Genomic DNA, 19,206 nt, shown 5'->3' on the forward strand with positions numbered 1-19,206 from the left:
TCATACAGAGGAAAATAAATGTTTGACATATTCTTTGATCTACATATAGCTTGACAATTTATATCACATGACTGCTTATGTTTGGGTTGAAATATGATTTTTACCAGGCGTTGGTTTCTTAACTCTAAAACAGCACTCTGCAATTGAAGTGTAATTCAACCCCGTATGTGCTTGTGTCTTCTCATTGTAGGCAAATAGAAACAAGGGAAAGTCATTTAAAAAGAAAGATTTATTTATTTATCTGCTTATTTGTTTCAAAGGCAGAGCAAAAAAGAGATAGAAGGAAGAGACAGAAAGGGACACAAAGAGATCTTTTGTCCATGAGTTCATGAGTTCATTCCACGAAATGGCCACAACATCCAAGTCTGGGTTGGGCTGAAGCCTGGAGCCTGGAACTCCATTCTGGTCTCCCACATGGGTGGTAGGTAGGGACTGGGCACTTGGGCCATCATCTGCTGCCTTTCCAGGCATTAGCAGGAAGCTGGTACATGAACTGGCAGTCTGATGTGGGATGGCAACTTCCCGAGCTGCTGTGGCTTAATATGCTTTGCCACAATGCCATCCCGAGGGAAAGTCCTCTTTATAATTTATTTCATTTAACCCAACATTTCAAAAACATGATCTCTCCAGTGTATAATCAATGTAAAATATAAGAATGTTAGTAAGAAAGTTTATATTCTTTTTTCGTAGAAAGTCCTTTAAATCTGGTATATTTTTTATACTTGCAGCACATCTCAGTTTTTACTAGCTACTATTCAGGTGCTCAATTATCCCATGAAGTGAGTGGTTACCTTGTTGGTCAGTCTGTATTTAAACGTTAACCAAAGGTGGTTCAATCTATAGGACTCTTTTCAATGTCTGGGATGATTCCAGATTTATTTTTGGGACAATGTAACTTACTAGTTTATTTGAAAGATGGGATGAGGGGAATGAGAGAGAGAGAGAGATCTTGCATGTAGCACTTCACTTCCCAAATGTCTGCCACAGCTGAGACTGGGTCAGGCAGATGCCAGCAGCCAGGAGCTCCACCTGGGTCTGCTGTGTGGGTGGCAGGGGTCTAAGTACTTGAGCCATCACCTGCTAGCTACCAAGGTGCACATTAGCAGGAAGCTGGATTGGAAATGGGGCAGGCATGTGGAATACAGTGCCACATGCCTGCTCTGACAATCTAACTTTGAATTGGCTTCTTCAGATTAGATACATCAGCTTTCTGTGTTCAAAGACCTGTAAATAGATTTATGAGAAAATCATTTTCTGACATTTTTTGAAAATGAAAAACCCATTGTCTTTATCTTAATTATGTTTGAATGTAAACAGGGTTGATATGGGTTTGTGTACCTGGATAGTTAGTTGGTAGTGCGGCTAGGTTTCTACTACCTTTAAAAATTACCATGTTACAGTTAAATAGGAGAAAGAAGTTCTGGTTTTCTTTTGCACAGTACAGTGGTTATAATGATAAGGTTCTTCATGTTTTCTTTCTTTCTTTCTTTTTTTTTGACAGTCAGAGTGGACAGTGAGAGAGAGAGACAGAGAGAAAGGTCTTCCTTTTGCCGTTGGTTCACCCTCCAATGGTCACCGCTGCCATTGCGCTGTGGCTGGCACACCGCGCCTATCCGAAGGCAGGAGCCAGGTGCTTCTCCTGGTCTCCCATGGGGTGCAGGGCCCAAGGACTTGGGCCATCCTCCACTGCACTCCCTGGCCACAGCAGAGAGCTGGCGGGAGATTAGCCTAGTGAGCCGTGGCGCCGGCCAGGTCCTTCATGTTTTCTTAAAAAAAATATTTAATAGAAGATTTTGAATGTTTTAGCCAAAAAGAAGTCATAAATATTTGAGGAATTTGATATATTTACCCTGACTTGAACATTATATGATATTTACATGTGTCAAAACACATAATACTCCATAAATATGTACTATTTTCATGTGTCAGTTAAAAATAAAAATTGAAAATTAGTTATGAGGCAGTTTACATGGGAATGGCATAAACAAACCATTCTGCATCCTGAGTGGGCGTCAGAGTGGCGTAGGCAGCCAATGATCCTGCAGATTGCTGGGCCACACCCTCCCAGCTCTTGATTCAGCAGGTCTGGCATGGCAGCCGGAAGCTGCACTTGAAGCAGTTTGCCAGGTGCGGGGACTGGGGCTGGTGGAGGCCAGTGCTTGCACAGACTCATCTCCTTTCCTGCACAGTATGTGTGGAGACAACCTGGAGCAACACTGTGGTTTTCCTTTCTTCATGTGGTTGGTGGAAATGACTGCTGTTTGTTTTTATGTGTGTGGGTGAGATGGGAGAGGGCAGTGCTGGGAAAAAGTTACTGTTATTCATTAAGGGTCTGAATTCTAGCTGAAGCAAAGAGGAGCAAAAGAAACTTAGTGGGCGAGAACAAGAGCAAAATTAATTCTAGCAAAGGACATTATTAAAGAAATGCCAAGAGATGGGGCACTACAAGCTCCCTGGGGACCCTTAGTTTTTTTTTTTATATATATATATATATACTATATATATAGTTATATGTATATAACTATATAGTATATCTAACTATATAGTATAGTTATATGTATATATATGTATATAATTATATATATAGTTATATATATGGCATATAGCTATATATATATTTACCACTGTTCCTCTGAGAGGTAAGGAAACAGTAGGGTATTTTACTTGAACAATGTCTATTTTCGAGGTCTGGATTATAGACTTTTACTGAAATAATAATAGATCTGTTGAATACTCAAATAAAACGCTGTTGTTTCCTTCGTTGTGATTTATCTGTTTTTGTAGCCATCATCTTGCCTACGAAGTTCCAAGTCTTTAATTAGCTTTGATGCTTATATAGAAATTAGTAACATGGTTTAGATAAACAGGATGACCATATATACAGCAACTATGTCATGTTTAAATTACACAAAGTGCAATTGTACAAATCAAGCTTTAGTAAATACCAGATAAAATTAATACCAAATTTCTGAATGATGAGAAAAATCATTGTCAAATTAATTATATGGACTTTGAGAAAGCTGTTAGATTTTTTTTGGTTTTGTTTTTTTTTTTTTTTTTGACAGGCAGAGTGGACAGTGAGAGAGAGAGACAGAGAGAAAGGTCTTCCTTTGCCGTTGGTTCACCCTCCAATGGCCGCCGCGGCCGGGGCACTGCGGCCAGCGCATCACACTGATCCAATGGCAGGAGCCAGGTATTTCTCCTGGTCTCCCATGGGGTGCAGGGCCCAAGCGCTTGGGCCATCCTCCATTGCACTCCCTGGCCACAGCAGAGAGCTGGCCTGGAAGAGGGGCAACCGGGACAGAATCTGGCGCCCCGACTGGGACTAGAACCCGGTGTGCCAGCGCCGCAAGGTGGGGGATTAGCCTAGTGAGCCATGGCGCTGGCTGAAAGCTGTTAGTTTTAACATTTTTTGAAATGCTAAAGTTAGGGAAAATTGAGATAAATTAATCTTCTCTCTTAACATTTTTCTGCAAACTTTGAGCCCCTGTTTTATTTTCTGATATTCATTGGGCACTTTTTATGGGCAGGGACTGCCCTAACGGCTTTGCTTGCATCAGTTCCTTTGGTCCCCATAACAAGCTGATGACTGTATCATCATCCTTAGTTTACAAGAGGGGATTACCCAGACAGTTAGATGCAGGAACGATATTCAGGAATTCTCTCTCTCTTCTTTTTAAGGATTTATTTATTTATTTGAAAGGCAGAGTTACAGAGAGGCAGAGGCAGAAATACAGATAGAGAGAGAGAGAGAGAGAGAGAGAGGTCTTCCATCTGCTGGTTCACTCCCCAGATGGCTACAACGGCCAGAGCTGTGCCGATCTGAAGCCAGGAGCCAGGAGCTTCTTCCAGGTCTCCCACGCAGGTGCAGGGGCCCAAGGACTTGAGCCATCTTGCACTGCTTTCCGAGGTGAACGAAGAGAGCCAGATCAGAAGTGCAGCAGCTAGGAGTTGAACGGGCGCCCATATGGGATGCCAGCATTGCAGGCAGCTGCTTTACTCACTATGCCACAGCGCCGGCCCCAAGGAATTCTTAAATACTATTGTATCCTCATTTGTGAAATTTAGTTGCCTTAATTTGTTCTTTTTTTTTTTAAATTTATTAACATTTTATTTGAAAGGCAAAGAGAGAAAGGCAGACAGAGTTCTTCTGCTGTTGCTTCACTCCCCAAATTTCTGCAAAAGTCAGGACTACACCAGGCTGAAGCTAGGAGCCTGGAATTCAATCCTGGCCTTCCACATGGGTAGTGGGAACTCAAGTTATTGAGTCATCACTGCTGACTCCCAGGGTGTGCATTGCAGGAAGGCGGACTGGAAATAGAGTAAATGGGACTTGAACCAGGCACTCTGATACAGGAAGTGGGCATCCAAGCAATGTCTTAAGCACTGCACCAGACTCTTGATTTCCTGAATTTGTTGTTTTAAAGCTTGATCTACTCTTCCTTGACCTCCTCCTATGCTATATAGATTTATACTCACATATCTTGAATTGTTTCTGCTTGGATTTTTTTCCCTTTTGCTTAATTTTGTAGTCTTGCCACTCTCTATGTCCTCTCAGTGCCATTCACCTTATTTGAAAGCATGACCTAACTTCATTTTGTTTTTATCTGCCTCCTAATAATGTTTTAAGTGACTCAATATTTTTTAAGGCTTCTTTATTTATTTGGGAGGCAGAGTTACAGACAGAGAGAGGAAGAGACACAGAGAGATCTTCCATCCTCTAGTTTACTCCCAGATGGCTGCAAAGGCAGGAGCCAGGAGCTTCTTCTGGGTCTCCCACACAGGTGCAGGAGCCCATGCACTTGGGCCATCTTCTGCTTTCTCAGTCCATTGGCTGGGAGCTGGATAGGAAATGAAACAGCCAGGACTTGAACTGGAGCCCACATGGGGTGCCGGCGCTACAGGTCGAGGCTTAACCTACCACACCATAGCACCGGCCCCCAGGACTCAGTTCTTAACAACTCTTATATTTATGCTTGTTTTCTATTTTTTTATTTTATTTATTTATTTTTTTGGTAGGCAGAGTTAGACAATGAGAGAGAGAGACAGAGAGAAAGGTCTTCCTGTTTTCGTTGGTTCATCCCCCAAATGGCCACCACGGCCGGTGTGCTGCACCAATCCGAAGCTAGGAGCCAGGTGCTTCCTCCTGGTCTCCCATGTGGGTGCAGGGCCCAAGCACTTGGGCCAATATCCACTGCCCTCCTGGGCCACAGCAGAGAGCTGGCCTGGAAGAGGAGCAACTGGGACAGAATCCAGCGCCCCAACCTGGACTAGAATCCGAGGGTCCAGCACCGCAGGTGGAGGATTAGCCAAGTGAGCCGTGGCGCAGGCCTGTTTTTTATTTTAAAAGCAGAATTACAACATTCAATAATTTTTGTACAGATCAATTTTAACTTTTTTCTATTTATAATTTTGTAATGAATGTCCATGAATATAGCCTTTCTTTTCTTAATATTAATTTACAGAAGTTAATTTAGTGAGTCAAGATGTTAACTTCTTTTAGTCTGCTGGCATGTGTTTTTGTATTGCTTTTGCTTTTAAATGAAAAATTTTTCAGTTGTAGCTTATCTTAACTATATTCTGAGATTTGTATTATTTTTAAAGATTTATTTATTTGAAAGTTAGAATTATAGAGAGAGAAGGAGAAGTAGAAATAGATATTATTTTCTTTGGTTCACTCCCTAGATGGTCACATTGGCCAGGGCTGGGCCAGGCAAAAGCCAGGAGCCAAGAAGCTTTATCCAGGTCTCCCACATGGGTGGCAGGGACCCAAGTACTTGTGCCATCTCCTGTTGTTATTCCCAGGCCATTAGCAGGGAGCTGGATTGGAAGTGCAGTGGTCAGGACTCGACTTAGAGACCGTTTGGGATGGTGGTGTCACAGGCAGTGGCTTTAACCACTATACCACAATGCTGACCCCAAATTTTTACCCTGTATACATTCATGTAACCATAATCCACCCCCCACCCACCATAAGAGAAAATTACCAGCTCCTCTTAAAGTATCGGCACTCCTACTCAGACATAGATTAATTCTGCCAATTTAATTGTGTTGCTGTGTCTTTCAATACCATATTCTTTCTCTTTGTTCTGTAGTATAACATTAGGTAAATATACAGTGAATAATTTACCAAGTCTGCATTGATCATTTGAATTGTTCCCAGCTTTTGACAATGACAGACAAATCTGTATTGAACATAATTTATGTGTCTTTTTTTGGACTTCAACTCTAGTTCTGATGGATATGCTCCCAAGTGTGGAATTACTAGAATATAAGGGATGCATATGTTTAGCTCATATTGTTTTTGTAAGGTGTATTAAATCTATTTAAAACACTAACAGAGGGGTGGACATTTGGTGCAGTGTTTAAGATTTTGCTTGAGATGTCTGCAACCCATATCAGCATGTGTGGGTTTGAGTCTGGGCTCTGCTCTCAATTCCAGTTTCCCAGAGATGCATACCCTGGAGAGAAGCAGGTGTTAGTTCAAGTGGTTGAGACCCAATCAACCCGTGTGTAAGACCCTGATTGAGTTCCCAGCTCCTGGCTTCAGCCTGGCTCATCCTCAGCTGTTGTGGGTAGTTGGGGAGTGAATTAACTAGTAGATGAGCAATCTCAGTCTCTATGTCTGTCTGCCTTTCAAAATAAATAAGTAAATAAAATTTAAAAAAAAACAGAAATATTTCTATTTCATAAACTGGTAAAGTTATGAGATCAAATAATTTAGAAAAGCCACAGCAGAACTGAGTCTAGAAATTCAACTTGTGAAATTACACCTGCCCCTGATCATTCTTTTTTCTTTCTGTATAAATTTACTGTGCATACACCTATGTAACTCTCCACTCAGATACATTTTTAATGTATTATATGTTTATTATCCATAAGCAACCTCCATTGCTTCTCTTTCTCCTAAATTTTGCTCTTGCTACTGTGACTGCCTGGAAACACATCCTCACTTGTTTCTGTTGTTTACCCGTTGCTCATGGTGCATCACTTCACATTCAGTACACACCATCCACTGCGATGTAGGTTTTCCTTTAAGCTAAAAACTAATAAAACTCTACCCGGGCACTATGATTAACACAGAATCCATATAAATAGTTCAGCTTAGCACACCCATATGCAATAATATTGTACTTCATGGTGTGTTAGCATGATTTTGAAAATATACTTTTTTATTTCAGTAAGATTATACAAACATACATTTTGAAGAATTTAGAGTCTTCTTAAAAGTTATCTCTTCTGATCATCTTACAGAAAAGTTTTCCCAATTTCATCAGACACTCCTTATACAGCTTATCTTATACCTCTGAACCAGGAAGTGAGCTCAAAAAAATTCCTTCAATACATGCTGTCCTGCATAGTCATTAAGCACTTTTATTTGTTAGGGTGTGCCCATAATGAATATTTTCTTTCTGGAACACCAACATTATAGCCGAAGTATGAAGCTTAATAATATTGTTGCAGTATAGAAGACCATGTTTCCATTATTTTTCAATTCTTATTTATTGGAGGCTAACACATCGCTTTGTGAAAAAGAGTAGAAGGGAAGAGATAATGTTTGGCTCAGTACCGTGGAACTCCCTGACACTGATCGAACCATGTTAATGTTTAGTTTGGTACTTGGGAGTATTGTAGTTACTTGTTAAAACTCCATCGGGTACTGCCATATCCAGGCCCAAGGGTGAGGATGTGAGGAACAAATGCAATGTTTACTTTTTAATTAAGACATTACTCTTTTCCATATTGCTGTTTAGGTGGTTTTAATTTTGAAAAGAGTTTTAGTTAATGTTCAAAGATACTGCTTTTACATGAGAAGTGAGGTGATAATAAATTATCTTTTTAGAAAAGTTTTACCAACAATTTAAAACATTCTGTGTACTGGCTTTTTGTGGGTCGTTTTAAACTCGTGATTTCCTTGTGATTCTTGGCTTGAGAATGAACCTTACCTTCTGAAGATCAGTGAGTAGGCTGTGGTGTTGAGCACAGCAGGCATCTAGACTCTAACTTGAATAAGGATATACAAAATTAACACTGTCTTGGCATCCAATATAGTATCTCACACATGTTGGGTATCTTGAGATATATATGTATCTCATATGTATAATATGTATACATACATGAACATATATATGTATGTATATATTTGCTGTTACAGTTGTATAACTTTTTTTACAGATTTTTATTTATTTATTTGAAAGAGTTACAGGGAGAGGGAGGGAGACACACAAACACATGTAACACACACACACATACACACACACACACAGAGCAAGAGAGAGAGAGAGAGAGATCTTTCATTTGCTGGCTCACTCCCCAAATGGCTGCAACTGCCAGAAGTCTGAAGCCAGGAGCTTGGAGCTTCTTCTGGGTCTCCCATGTGGGTGCAAGGACCCAAGGACTTGGACCATATTCCACTGCTTTCCCAGGCACATTAGCAGGGAGTTGGATAGGAAGTGGAGAAGCTGGGACTCAACCAGGCACCCATATGGGATGCCGGTGTCATAGGCAGTGGCCTTAATACCTATGCCACAGCCCTGGATCCTTCTATAGATTTTTGAAAGTGGGGCAAGGACATAGGTAACCAAATAGAGAGCTGGTTTGGTGAATCTTCATCGTTATTATGTTTTCTGGACAGTCTCGTGTAGATGTGGTATGGCACGTTCATTATTCCTTTAGCCCTGACAGCTTTGTCGAAACCTGGTATCCCCGTGGGCATCTGGAGTTCCCATCTCTTTCATAACAAACTCATGGATCTCTTTGAGTGCCTGAGGGGCACGCTTCTTGAAGTCCACTCCATGGATGTGCTTGTGAATGTTCCTCCTTCTTGCCACCTCTGCTTGCAGGAGCTGTCTTGCAGGGACCAAGTTGGAAAAGAGATATCTATTTTTTGAGTGAGTGAACATGTTAATAAACAGGTTAAAATCTTACAAGGGATATGACTCTTTGAGTAGTTAATAGTTGATTATATTGAGAAACATGTAGAAACTAAGTTGAATTTGTATAATACTTATGTAAATGTGTGTATGTATAACATATGCAATAACCCGTATTTCACTTATGTACATGAGCTCTGGATGTTTCTGTATCACCTCAAGCCAGCAGCTGTTTTCCAGGTTACATACCCTAGACAAGGTCTTGCCCATGTGTAGCAGGAGCTATATAACACAGTATCAATCAGAGCAATGTGGTTATTAATAGCAGAATGTCCGTAAATTGCTCAGTGAATAAAGCATTGCTTTATGTACATACTCTGGAATACCATATTGTAGGGAGATGCATGAACTGAAGCTGTACCTTTAATATTGTTGAATCTCAGAAATGTAACATTGGGAGAAATAAGAAAATCAGAGGCCATACTGAGCAGGATTCATCTTAGATAATTTTAAACTAGAAAGTCTGAGCAGTGTTGTTTCCACAACATATAATTGTTATTACGAACAGGAGATGAGAATTAGATTGGTTTCTGAGAAATTTTGAGAGCAAATGAAGGAATTTGATAATGAATTGGATATGGTGAGTATACAGAGATTACTCAGGAATATTTTCTAAGGTTCTAGGCTGCCTAAATGGATGACAATATACAAAGAAGAGCATAGGCTAAAGGGATGCTGTACATTGTCAGATTTGTGCATGTTTGTACACTTCAGGCATCTGATAGAAAATATTGATTTAATTTAGACACTGCCTTTCAATAGTATGTTTCTACAATGTATCTGTTATGACTTGAATTGAATCTTCAATATAGTATAGGAACAGTTTGTTTCTCCCTCTTTTTTAAACACAGCATACATGGGCATGTGAATATAAGGAAATAATTATGTCTCTGTCTCTCTTCCATTTCAGTTTCTAATCATAGGATTCTCTGGCTTTAGATCCAACACATAAAGGATCATTGTTTTTTTTGTCACTCATTATGCTTAAAATAATACCATCTCTCATAGTGATGCTAGTAGTATCTAATGTTAGACTTGCTTCAAGGTTAGTGAAGATCTTGGACAATCCATACAGGTGTGGTGATTTGAAGTGTATTTTTCCCTTTTGAAGGTTAATCAGAGCCACAAAAGAAATCATAAGATTCAATTCCTCTCTTCCCATGAGAACTCCCAAATTCTTTGATTTCTGACAATACGGTAGATTTATGTCTAGACAAATCTTCCCAGTAACAAAACCCTAAAAATGCCGGGCAATATATTTTGTAAAGGTTACTTAACTGCATAGCTGAGCTAAGGGAAAAGAAAAGGAATTATCAGAGTTCATGAACAACCTGAAACCACAGATCCAAGAGAAGTAAGCAAGCATGGAAACAGATTCCCCCCTCCCTCCCTTCCTTCCTAATTTATCTATTGAAAGGCATACTGAGAGAGAGAGAGAGAGAGAGAGAGAGAGAGAGAGAGTTCTTCAAATGGCTGTAATGACTGGGCCTGGGCCAAGCTGAAGCCAGAAGCCTGGAACTCCATCTGGTTTTCCATGTGGGTGGCAGGGGTCCAAGTACTTAAGTCATCTTACACTGTCTTAGATGCAATAGCAGAGGACAGGATAGAAGCGGAGCAGGCGCCGGCGCTGTAGTGTAGCCGGTAAAGCAGCTGCCTGTGGTGCTGGCATCCCATATGGGCACCTATTGGAGTGCTGGCTGTTCCACTTCTAATCTAGCTCTCTGCTATGGCCTGTGCAAGCAGTAGAAGGTGGTCCAAGTGCTTGGACCCCTGCACCCACATAGAAGACCTGGAAGAAGTTCCTGGTTTCTGGCTTCGGATCAGCACAGCTTCAGCCATTGCAGCCATTTAGGGAGTAAACCAGCGGATGGAAGATCTCTCTCTCTCTCTCTGCCTCGGCCTCTCTGTAACTCTGCCTTTCAAATAAATTAAATAAATCTTAAAAAAAAAAAAACTGGGGCAGCCCAGACTTGAACTGACACCTGTGTGGAATGCCAATATCAGAGGCTGTGGCTTAACCCATTATGTCACAGCATTGGCCCCAGAAACACACATTTTCTTTGGCAATTCTGGTAATTGTTCATGCCAGGCAGTCTATTATTTAAGTCAATTTTTAGTAAACAAAATAAAATTTAGCTGGCAAAAAATAGCAGATTAGACTGATACTTGCCCTGCTTAAATAGGATCCCAGAAAGGCAACTCATATTCTGAAGTAGATAGCAAGAAAATCAGAAGGGTGGGTACACACACACACACACACACACACACAGTGCTCTTGTAGGAAAGACCTGATTTTGAGTGAAATCCAAGAAAAGGAAACTTTTTCTGAAGAAGATTCCTAATCTCACCCTGATGTAAAGGAGATTTAGACTACATATTTAACCCAAAAATTAAGAAGTGATGGTTTAAGTTTATTGCATGGATTATGTAGCAGAATAGAAATGGAAAAAGGAAATTTTTAAAATAGAGGATAGAATGGGATAAATTATGTGGAAAGTAGAGCTAAGAGAAAGAAACTACACAGGAAATGTGGGATAGAAAGAGAAAGTGTAACGTACATCTAGTTGGAGAATCAGAAAGAGAGGAGAGAAAACGGAGCAGACAATATTCAAAGAGATAATGGCTGAAATACTTTTAGAATTCATGAAAGACACTGATCTTCCAATTCATAAAACAAATCTCAAAGTGATTATATGTTATAGACTAATCATAGAAATCTTTGATATAGTGAAATCACTGAAGAAGAAAAAAGTTAACACAGGTAAAAGCAAGACAGTAGTAGATAGTGGAAACAAATCCAAGCATAGTAGAAATCATAATGGATATTTGAGGGAAAGGTATTTGGACTATTGGTTAACATGCTGCTGCCCTTGTTGGAATGTTCGTCTTCTAAACTCACCTCCGCCTTCTGACTCCGGCTTCCTGCTAATGCAGACCCCGGGAGGCAGTGGTGATGACTCAAGTAATGGGGTTTCTAGCATCCATGTGGAAGAACTGGATTGAGTTCCTGTCTCCCAAGTTGAGTTGCCACGGGCATTTGAGGAGTGAAAGAGAGAATGGAAACTCTCTCTGTCTCTCTGCCTTCCCCCCAAAAAAGCTTTAAAGTATGTGGTTTCTGTTGTAAGAGATTATCAGAGGAAAAACAACAACAAAACCCAAATCCTGGTGTTATTGCTTAAAGAAATATAGCTAACCTAAAAAAACAAAGAAACTGTTGAAAGCAAAAGATGGGGAAAGATATGCCAAAGTTGTGACCAACAAAAGAGTTTACTTTTTTTTTTTTTTTTTGAAAATTTTATTTATTTATTTGAGTGGTAGAGTTACAGACAGAGAGAGGGGGAACAGAGAAAGGTCTTCCATCCATTGGTTCACACTACAGATGGCCGCAATGGCTGGAACCGAGCCAATCCAAAGCCAGGAGACAAGAGCTTCTTCTGGGTCTCCCACGTGGGTGCAGGGGTCCAAGCACTTTGGCCATCTTCTACTACTTTCCTAGGCCATAGCAAAGAGCTGGATTGGAAGAGGAACAGCCCGGACTGGAACTTGGCGCCCATATGGGATGCCAGTGCCACAGGTGGAGACTTACCCCACTAGCCTAAGCAGCAACACAAGAGTTTACTTTTTAAGTGACAAAGTGAAGTCTTAGCCAAAAAGTATTGTCCATGTGGTAGCAAGGCTCTTAGTTGGCTATGATCCTTGTCTCCTTGTATTCATGACTTCTGTGTTGCTTCATCCAAGAATGAATAGGCACAACGTGTTTAACCAATAGGATAACTGCGAAAGGACAATGTGTGACTTTCGAGGTTTGGATGTAATGACACTGCAGGCTCCAGCTGGATCTCTCAGAGTGCTACTGTGGAGGATGTCAATGGCAATGCTGCTGGGTGGATCAGGCAGCTCTGTGTTCAGGCACATGTTCACGGAATTGAAGCCTCTTGCTGACCGATAGTATCAGTTTGCCAGTCATTTTCATTTGAGTGACCTCATTCATTTAGCATTTCATTTCATTTGAGTGAGTCATTTTCAGAGTAGATCCTCTGTGCCAGTCAAGTCGTTGGACGTTCGCATCTTTGCTGATATCTTGAGTGAATCCATATGAGAGATCCTGAGATAGAACGACTGAGCTAAGTTGTTCCTAATGCCCAACTCATGAAACTGTGATAATAAGTTTTTATTGGCTTAAACCTTTAAATCTTAAGCAATTTTGTTAAGCAGTAGTAGATAACTAATATACTAAAGATAGAATTTCAACTCAGCACAAAGGTTTAATTTTAAACCTTTAAACATACCTCAAAATAAATGGGGTAATTGTTTACAGAGATTTTAAAATAACAGTAGCATTGGTAACTTTAACACACCTACACCAGGATTTTCTAATATTGATCAGACAAAAAAAGCATGTAGAAGATTTTATAAATCTCAGAAGAGTAGTATCATATGAAAATACTTCAAAAATAAAAATCTTTCAGTTCTATTTTTCCATCAGCTTTTTGAAGTACCCTGGAACAAACACATTCTTTAACTTCAGCACAATTAACATTGAATTCAATAATCAAGGATAAAAGTCTTCTATTTTGGAAATCAAAAGATGCATTTTAAAATGTTTCCAGGGATAAATCATTTTGGAAATCATACAATACTTAGAAATCAATGATCATTAAAATGACACATATCAAAATTTTCAGAATATACTGCAGTGGGAACAAAAGGGAAAATTTAAAGTCAACAAGCTTGTAATAGATGAGAACAAGCACTGAAAATAAATTAGGTAAACATTCAATTTAAAAAGTTACAACAACAGAATAAACAAAAAGAAATACATGGGAAGAAGTCATAATGATAAGAAATTAATGAACAGAAACACTAATAAAATGTCCAGTGAATAATAGGAAGTGGATGGGAAAAAAAACCCTAGAAATTTGAGAACTCCTAACAAAATCACTGAAAAGAACAATGTTGGGTTTTACACATGCGCATGGGTGTGCACACACACACACACACACACACAGAATTCTGTAATGTAATGAAAATGGGATATAATTTTAATATAACAGAGATTACAATAATAATATGAGGATATTATAACTAGCTTTATACCTGTAATTTGAAAAGTGAGAAACATAATTATATCCCACAAAAATGTAACATCAAAATCATGCATGAAGAAATAGAAAATCATAATCTAATGGCTAATAAGGATTAAATCAATAGTCAGTAATTTCTCCCTATAGAAAATACAAGTCTGGAAAAATGATTTTATAGGTTTGTTTGCCTAATAATCAAGGACTCATAATCTCAGTCTTACTTGAACTCTTTATTTTAAAAAAAAATTTTTTTTTTACAGGCAGAGTGGACAGTGAGAGAGAGAGAGAGAGAGAGACAGAGAGAAAGGTCTTCCTTTGCCGTTGGTTCACCCTCCAATGGCCGAGTCACACACCGCGCTGATCTGAAGCCAGGAGCCAGGTGCTTATCTTGGTCTCCTGTGGGGTGCAGGGCCCAAGCACTTGGGCCATCCTCCACTGCACTCCCGGGCCACAGCAGAGAGCTGGCCTGGAAGAGGGGCAGCTGGGACAGAATCCGGCGCCCCGACCGGGACTAGAACCCGGTGGATTAGCCTATTGAGCCGCGGCGCAGGCCTTACTTGAACTTTTTAAAGGACAGACACTTACAGCTTATTTCATGAGGTTAGTATAACCTTGATAAACAGAACCAGATATATTATATGAAAAAGGAAAATAGCACATCATTCTAATAAGCACAGTTGCAAAAACTCAATACAAAATATTAGTACAAGAAAATAAAAAGTACTTGTAAAATGTAATACATTATAACAAAATTGGGATGTAATATTTATTAAAATAATACAAAGTTGATTCTACATTAAAAATATTTTAATGTTAATTATATTGGTTGGTTAAAGGTAATTCCAATGATCATTTTAAAAGTACAGGAAACAAGTGTGCAAAATTCAATGAATATTCATCTTTTTGTTGAAATGTTTAGCAAACTAGGAATCTAAAAGATTGTCTTTAACATAATAAAGTGTAGATACCAAGAATTTTTAGTAAATCTGTTATTGTATAGTGGTGAAACATTAATATCTGGAATAAATGAATGACACTTGTTTTTTTCATGTCAATTCAGTGTTGTAATACAGATCATAGCCGGGACATTAAGAAGAGAGAAAAAACATAAGATCTGCTATAGGTTTTGAGGGTAAAGAAACAAAATTTAATTTGTTATATAGTTAATGTGACTTCTTATTTAGAAATAAATACAGTTAAATTTTAGTAATTCTTACTGTATAATCAAAATGTAAAAATCAAAGGCATTTCTGTATATTAATAAGTAGTTAATATTTTAGCTTTGTCAAATACAAGCATTCTATTATAGTAGCAATATGATTTTTAGAAGGCTTTTATTTAATGAATACAAATTTCATATGTACAGCTTTTAGGAATACAGTGGTTCTTCCCCCCATTCCTGCCCTCCCAATCCCACTCCTATTCCACCTCCTACTCCCTCTTCCATCCCATTCTTCATTATGGTTTGTTTTTAATTCACTTTATATACAGAAAACCAACTCTATACTAAGTAAAGATTTTACCAGTTTGCACCCACACAGACACACAAAATATAAAGTACAGTTTGAAGACAAGTTTTACTGTTAATTCTCATAGTACACCTCTTTAAGGACAGAGGTCTTACATAGGGAGTAAGTGCACAGTGACTCCTGCTGTTGATTTAACAATTAACACTCTTATTTTTTTTTTTTATTATTTTGTTTTTATTTTTTGACAGGCAGAGTGGACAGTGAGAGAGAGAGAGAGACAGAGAGAAAGGTCTTCCTTTGCCGTTGATTCACCCTCCAATGGCCGCCGTGGCTGGTGCACCGCGCCTATCTGAAGGCAGGAGCCAGGTGCTTCTCCTGGTCTCCCATGGGGTGCAGGGCCCAGGTACTTGGGCCATCCTCCACTGCACTCCCTGGCCACAGCAGAGAGCTGGCCTGGAAGAGGGGCAACCGGGACAGAATCTGGCGCCCCGACTGGGACTAGAACCCGGTGTGCCAGCGCCGCAAGGTGGAGGATTAGCCTAGTGAGCCACGGCGCTGGCCTAACACTCTTATTTTTGATGTCAGTGGCCACTCAAGACTCTTGACATGAGCTGTCAAGGCTATGGAAGCCTTTTGAGTCCACAAACTCTGTCGGTATTTAGACAGGGCCATGTGCAAACTGGAAGTTCTCTCCTACCTTCACAGGAAAGTACATCCTTCTTTGATGGCCGCTTCTTTCCACTGGGGTCTCACCCACAGAGATCCTTCATGAGGAACAGTTTTTGCCACTGTGTCTTGGCTTTCCGTGCCTGAAATTCTGTCATGGGATTTTTAGGCAGATCCAAATGCCTTAGGGGCTGATTCTGAGGTTGGAGTGCTGTTTAGGGCGTTTGTCATTCTATGAGTCAGTTGTGTGGACTGCTTCCCATGTTGGAACTTTCCTTTGTAATTCTATCTATTGTTATTACCAGACACTTGGTCTTATTTATGTGATCCCTTTGAAACTTAATCCTATCTATATAATCAATCCCACACTTACCATGATCACTTCACCATGTAAGATGGGTTCAGTACCACCCACCTTAATGGGATTTGGAGTCCCATGGCAAGTTTTTAGCTTCACTCTTAGGGGTAAGTCCCTGGGAATGTGTGCTGAGCTGTACAGCTCCTCCCCTCTCATTCCCACTCTTATTTTTAACTGGGATCTATTTTCAATTGACTTAATACACCTATGATTAATTCTATGTTAAATAAAGAGTTCAACCAATGATATTAAGTAGAAAGAATAAATTAAAAAATGTAATAATAAACTTTTCCTCAGAAGTCAAGACAAGGGCTGTTCAAGTAATTGTTTCTCGTAGTGTCAGTTTCACTTCTACAGGATACCTTTTAGGTGCTCTGCTAGTTATCACAGATCAGGGAGAACATATGGTATTTGTCCCTTTGGGGCTGGCTTATTTCACTAAGTATGATGTTTTTCAGATTCATCAATTTTGTTGCAAATGACGGATTTTCCTTTTTTTTTTTTTTTTTAGCCACTGTCTAGTATTCCATGGAATACATATCCCATAGTTTTTTATTCAGTCTTCCGTTGATGGGCATTTAGGTTGATTCCATGTCTTAGCTATTGTGAGTAGAGGTGCAATAAAAATGGAGGTGCAGATGAATCTTTTATTTGCTGATTTCATTTCCTTTGGGTAAATTCCTAGGAGTGGGATGGTTGGGTCGTATGGTAGAACTAGATTCAGATTTCTGAGGTATCTCCAAACTGCCTTCCATAGTGGTTTTGCCAGTTGTAACAACATAATTTGTAAGGTACCTCAAGGGGGAAATGCAAAATTTTTACATGGAAACTTATGAAAATTATATTGAAAACACTGAAAGGTAGATAAGTAAATAGTCATACTATATTCTAGTTACTTAAAAAGACACCTTTTAAAATGGCACTATTCCTCAAATTGATTGATGAGCTAATGTGATTCCTGCAATCTGAGACTTTTCCCGAAGACTGGCTGGCACATTTTAACATTGACATGCTATATCAAATGGGCAGTAATTGCTGATTCACAGAAAAGTACAAGGAAGGATATCTTGCCCTGTCAAATGCCAAGATCTTTTTAAACTTACAGTTATTAAAGGGTGCTGTTCATTCAGAAGTATGATGCTGGAACAGAATGCTTAGTGGACAAGCAACTTGCGGAAACTTGCTCTTTGAGTCAGAATTGCAGATCGGTGAGGAGAGCCTGGTCTCCTGGATGAGAGGTATTGGGAAAGCTGGCAATTAATATAGAAAAGATAAAACTGGAGCCCTTCTCACACTTAATAAAAAATCAATTCCAATTGGATTAATAAGTTAAATTTGAAAGGGCACATCAGAGAATATCTTTCTTCCATTTCCATGAAAAATGATTTTTAAAAAGAAGTGCAGTCACAAAGAGATGGATTGATACCTCCCAGTTCATTCAGATTAAGAACTTTAACCACGGAATGGCGGTTATGAAGAATGAATTGACAGTTCAGAATCTGAAAGAGAAGATTCTCGTTCCCCTTGACCACTGCATTTTAGAATCAAGAATATATAAAATGTTGGTGTAAGTCAATAAGAGAAAAGAAAAAGCCAGTAGAAAAATGGGGATAAGGCCCTAATTGGCACTTCATAGAAAAGAAATAAATGTAGCCCCCAAAATTTTGTCAACATGCTTGCATTAATCTGTGATAAGCAAAAGGCAAATTTAAACTACGATGACTAGTATTTCACACTCATCCTATTTCCGGGAATTAATGTATGACGATATCAGCGTTAGTGAGCAACAGGAACTGGCACACATTGTAGGTGAAAGTGTATCTTTGTACAATCACTTTAGAAAACTATTTGAAATTAATTGTAAAGTTAAGCAGTAACCCTGAGGCAGCAGCTCTACTAGGCAAGTGTTGGAGCAGCAGTGCTTCTCAACTATCCAAGTCACTCAGGAAAAAGAAAGATTTCTAATATTTTATAAAATATAGTAATATGAAGTATTAGAGAAAGAACTGTCTTGTTTCTAGAAAATAACAAATTTGAAAACAAAGATATAACAAAATACAAGCAAATTTTATTTATTTATTTGAAAGGCAGAATAACAGAAAAAGAGGGAAGAGAGAGAGAGAGAGACCTCCATCTGCTGATTCACAGCCAAGGTTGGAGACCAGCAGAAATGAGTAGCCAGAGGGCCGGTGCTGTGGCACAGCAGGTTAAAGCCCTGGCCTGAAGCGCCGGCATCCCATAAGGGCACCGGTTCGAGACTCGGCTGCTTCTCTTCCGATCCAGCAGAAGATGGCTCAAGTCCTTGGGCCCCTGCACCCACCTGGGAGACCTGGAAGAAGCTCCTGACTTCGGATTGCAGAGCCTCAAAAGTTGCAGCCACCTGGGGAGTGAACCAGTGGATGGAAGACCTCTCTCTCTATCTCTACCTCTCTCTCTAACTCTTTCAAATAAATAAAATAAATCTTAAAAAAGAAAAGAAAGAAATGAGTAACCAGAAACTCAATCCTTGACTCACTCTTGGGTGTCAGGAACTCAAGTACTTGAGCCATCACTTGCTGCCTCCCGGGGTGCTAGATTGGAAGTAGAAGAGGCTGGACTCGAACCAAGCACTCAGGTACAGGTTGCAGGCATCTCAAGTGGCATCCCTTTTGCATAAAACTATTGAGAACATTAAATGTAACAAAGATAAAGACAAT

The 19,206-nt window shown here is 39.5% G+C and overlaps 1 protein-coding gene across 6 annotated transcripts in view; it reads left to right on the plus strand.

The window, feature by feature from the left end:
- Window positions 1-19,206, plus strand: part of HNF4G (hepatocyte nuclear factor 4 gamma) — a 138,590-nt gene that overhangs the window by 13,489 nt on the left and 105,895 nt on the right. The window lies entirely within an intron of this gene.

This window comes from Oryctolagus cuniculus, chromosome 6 (genome assembly GCF_051225735.1).
Source record: "Oryctolagus cuniculus isolate XC-2025 breed Fujian yellow rabbit chromosome 6, ASM5122573v1, whole genome shotgun sequence".
NCBI lineage: Eukaryota > Metazoa > Chordata > Mammalia > Lagomorpha > Leporidae > Oryctolagus > Oryctolagus cuniculus.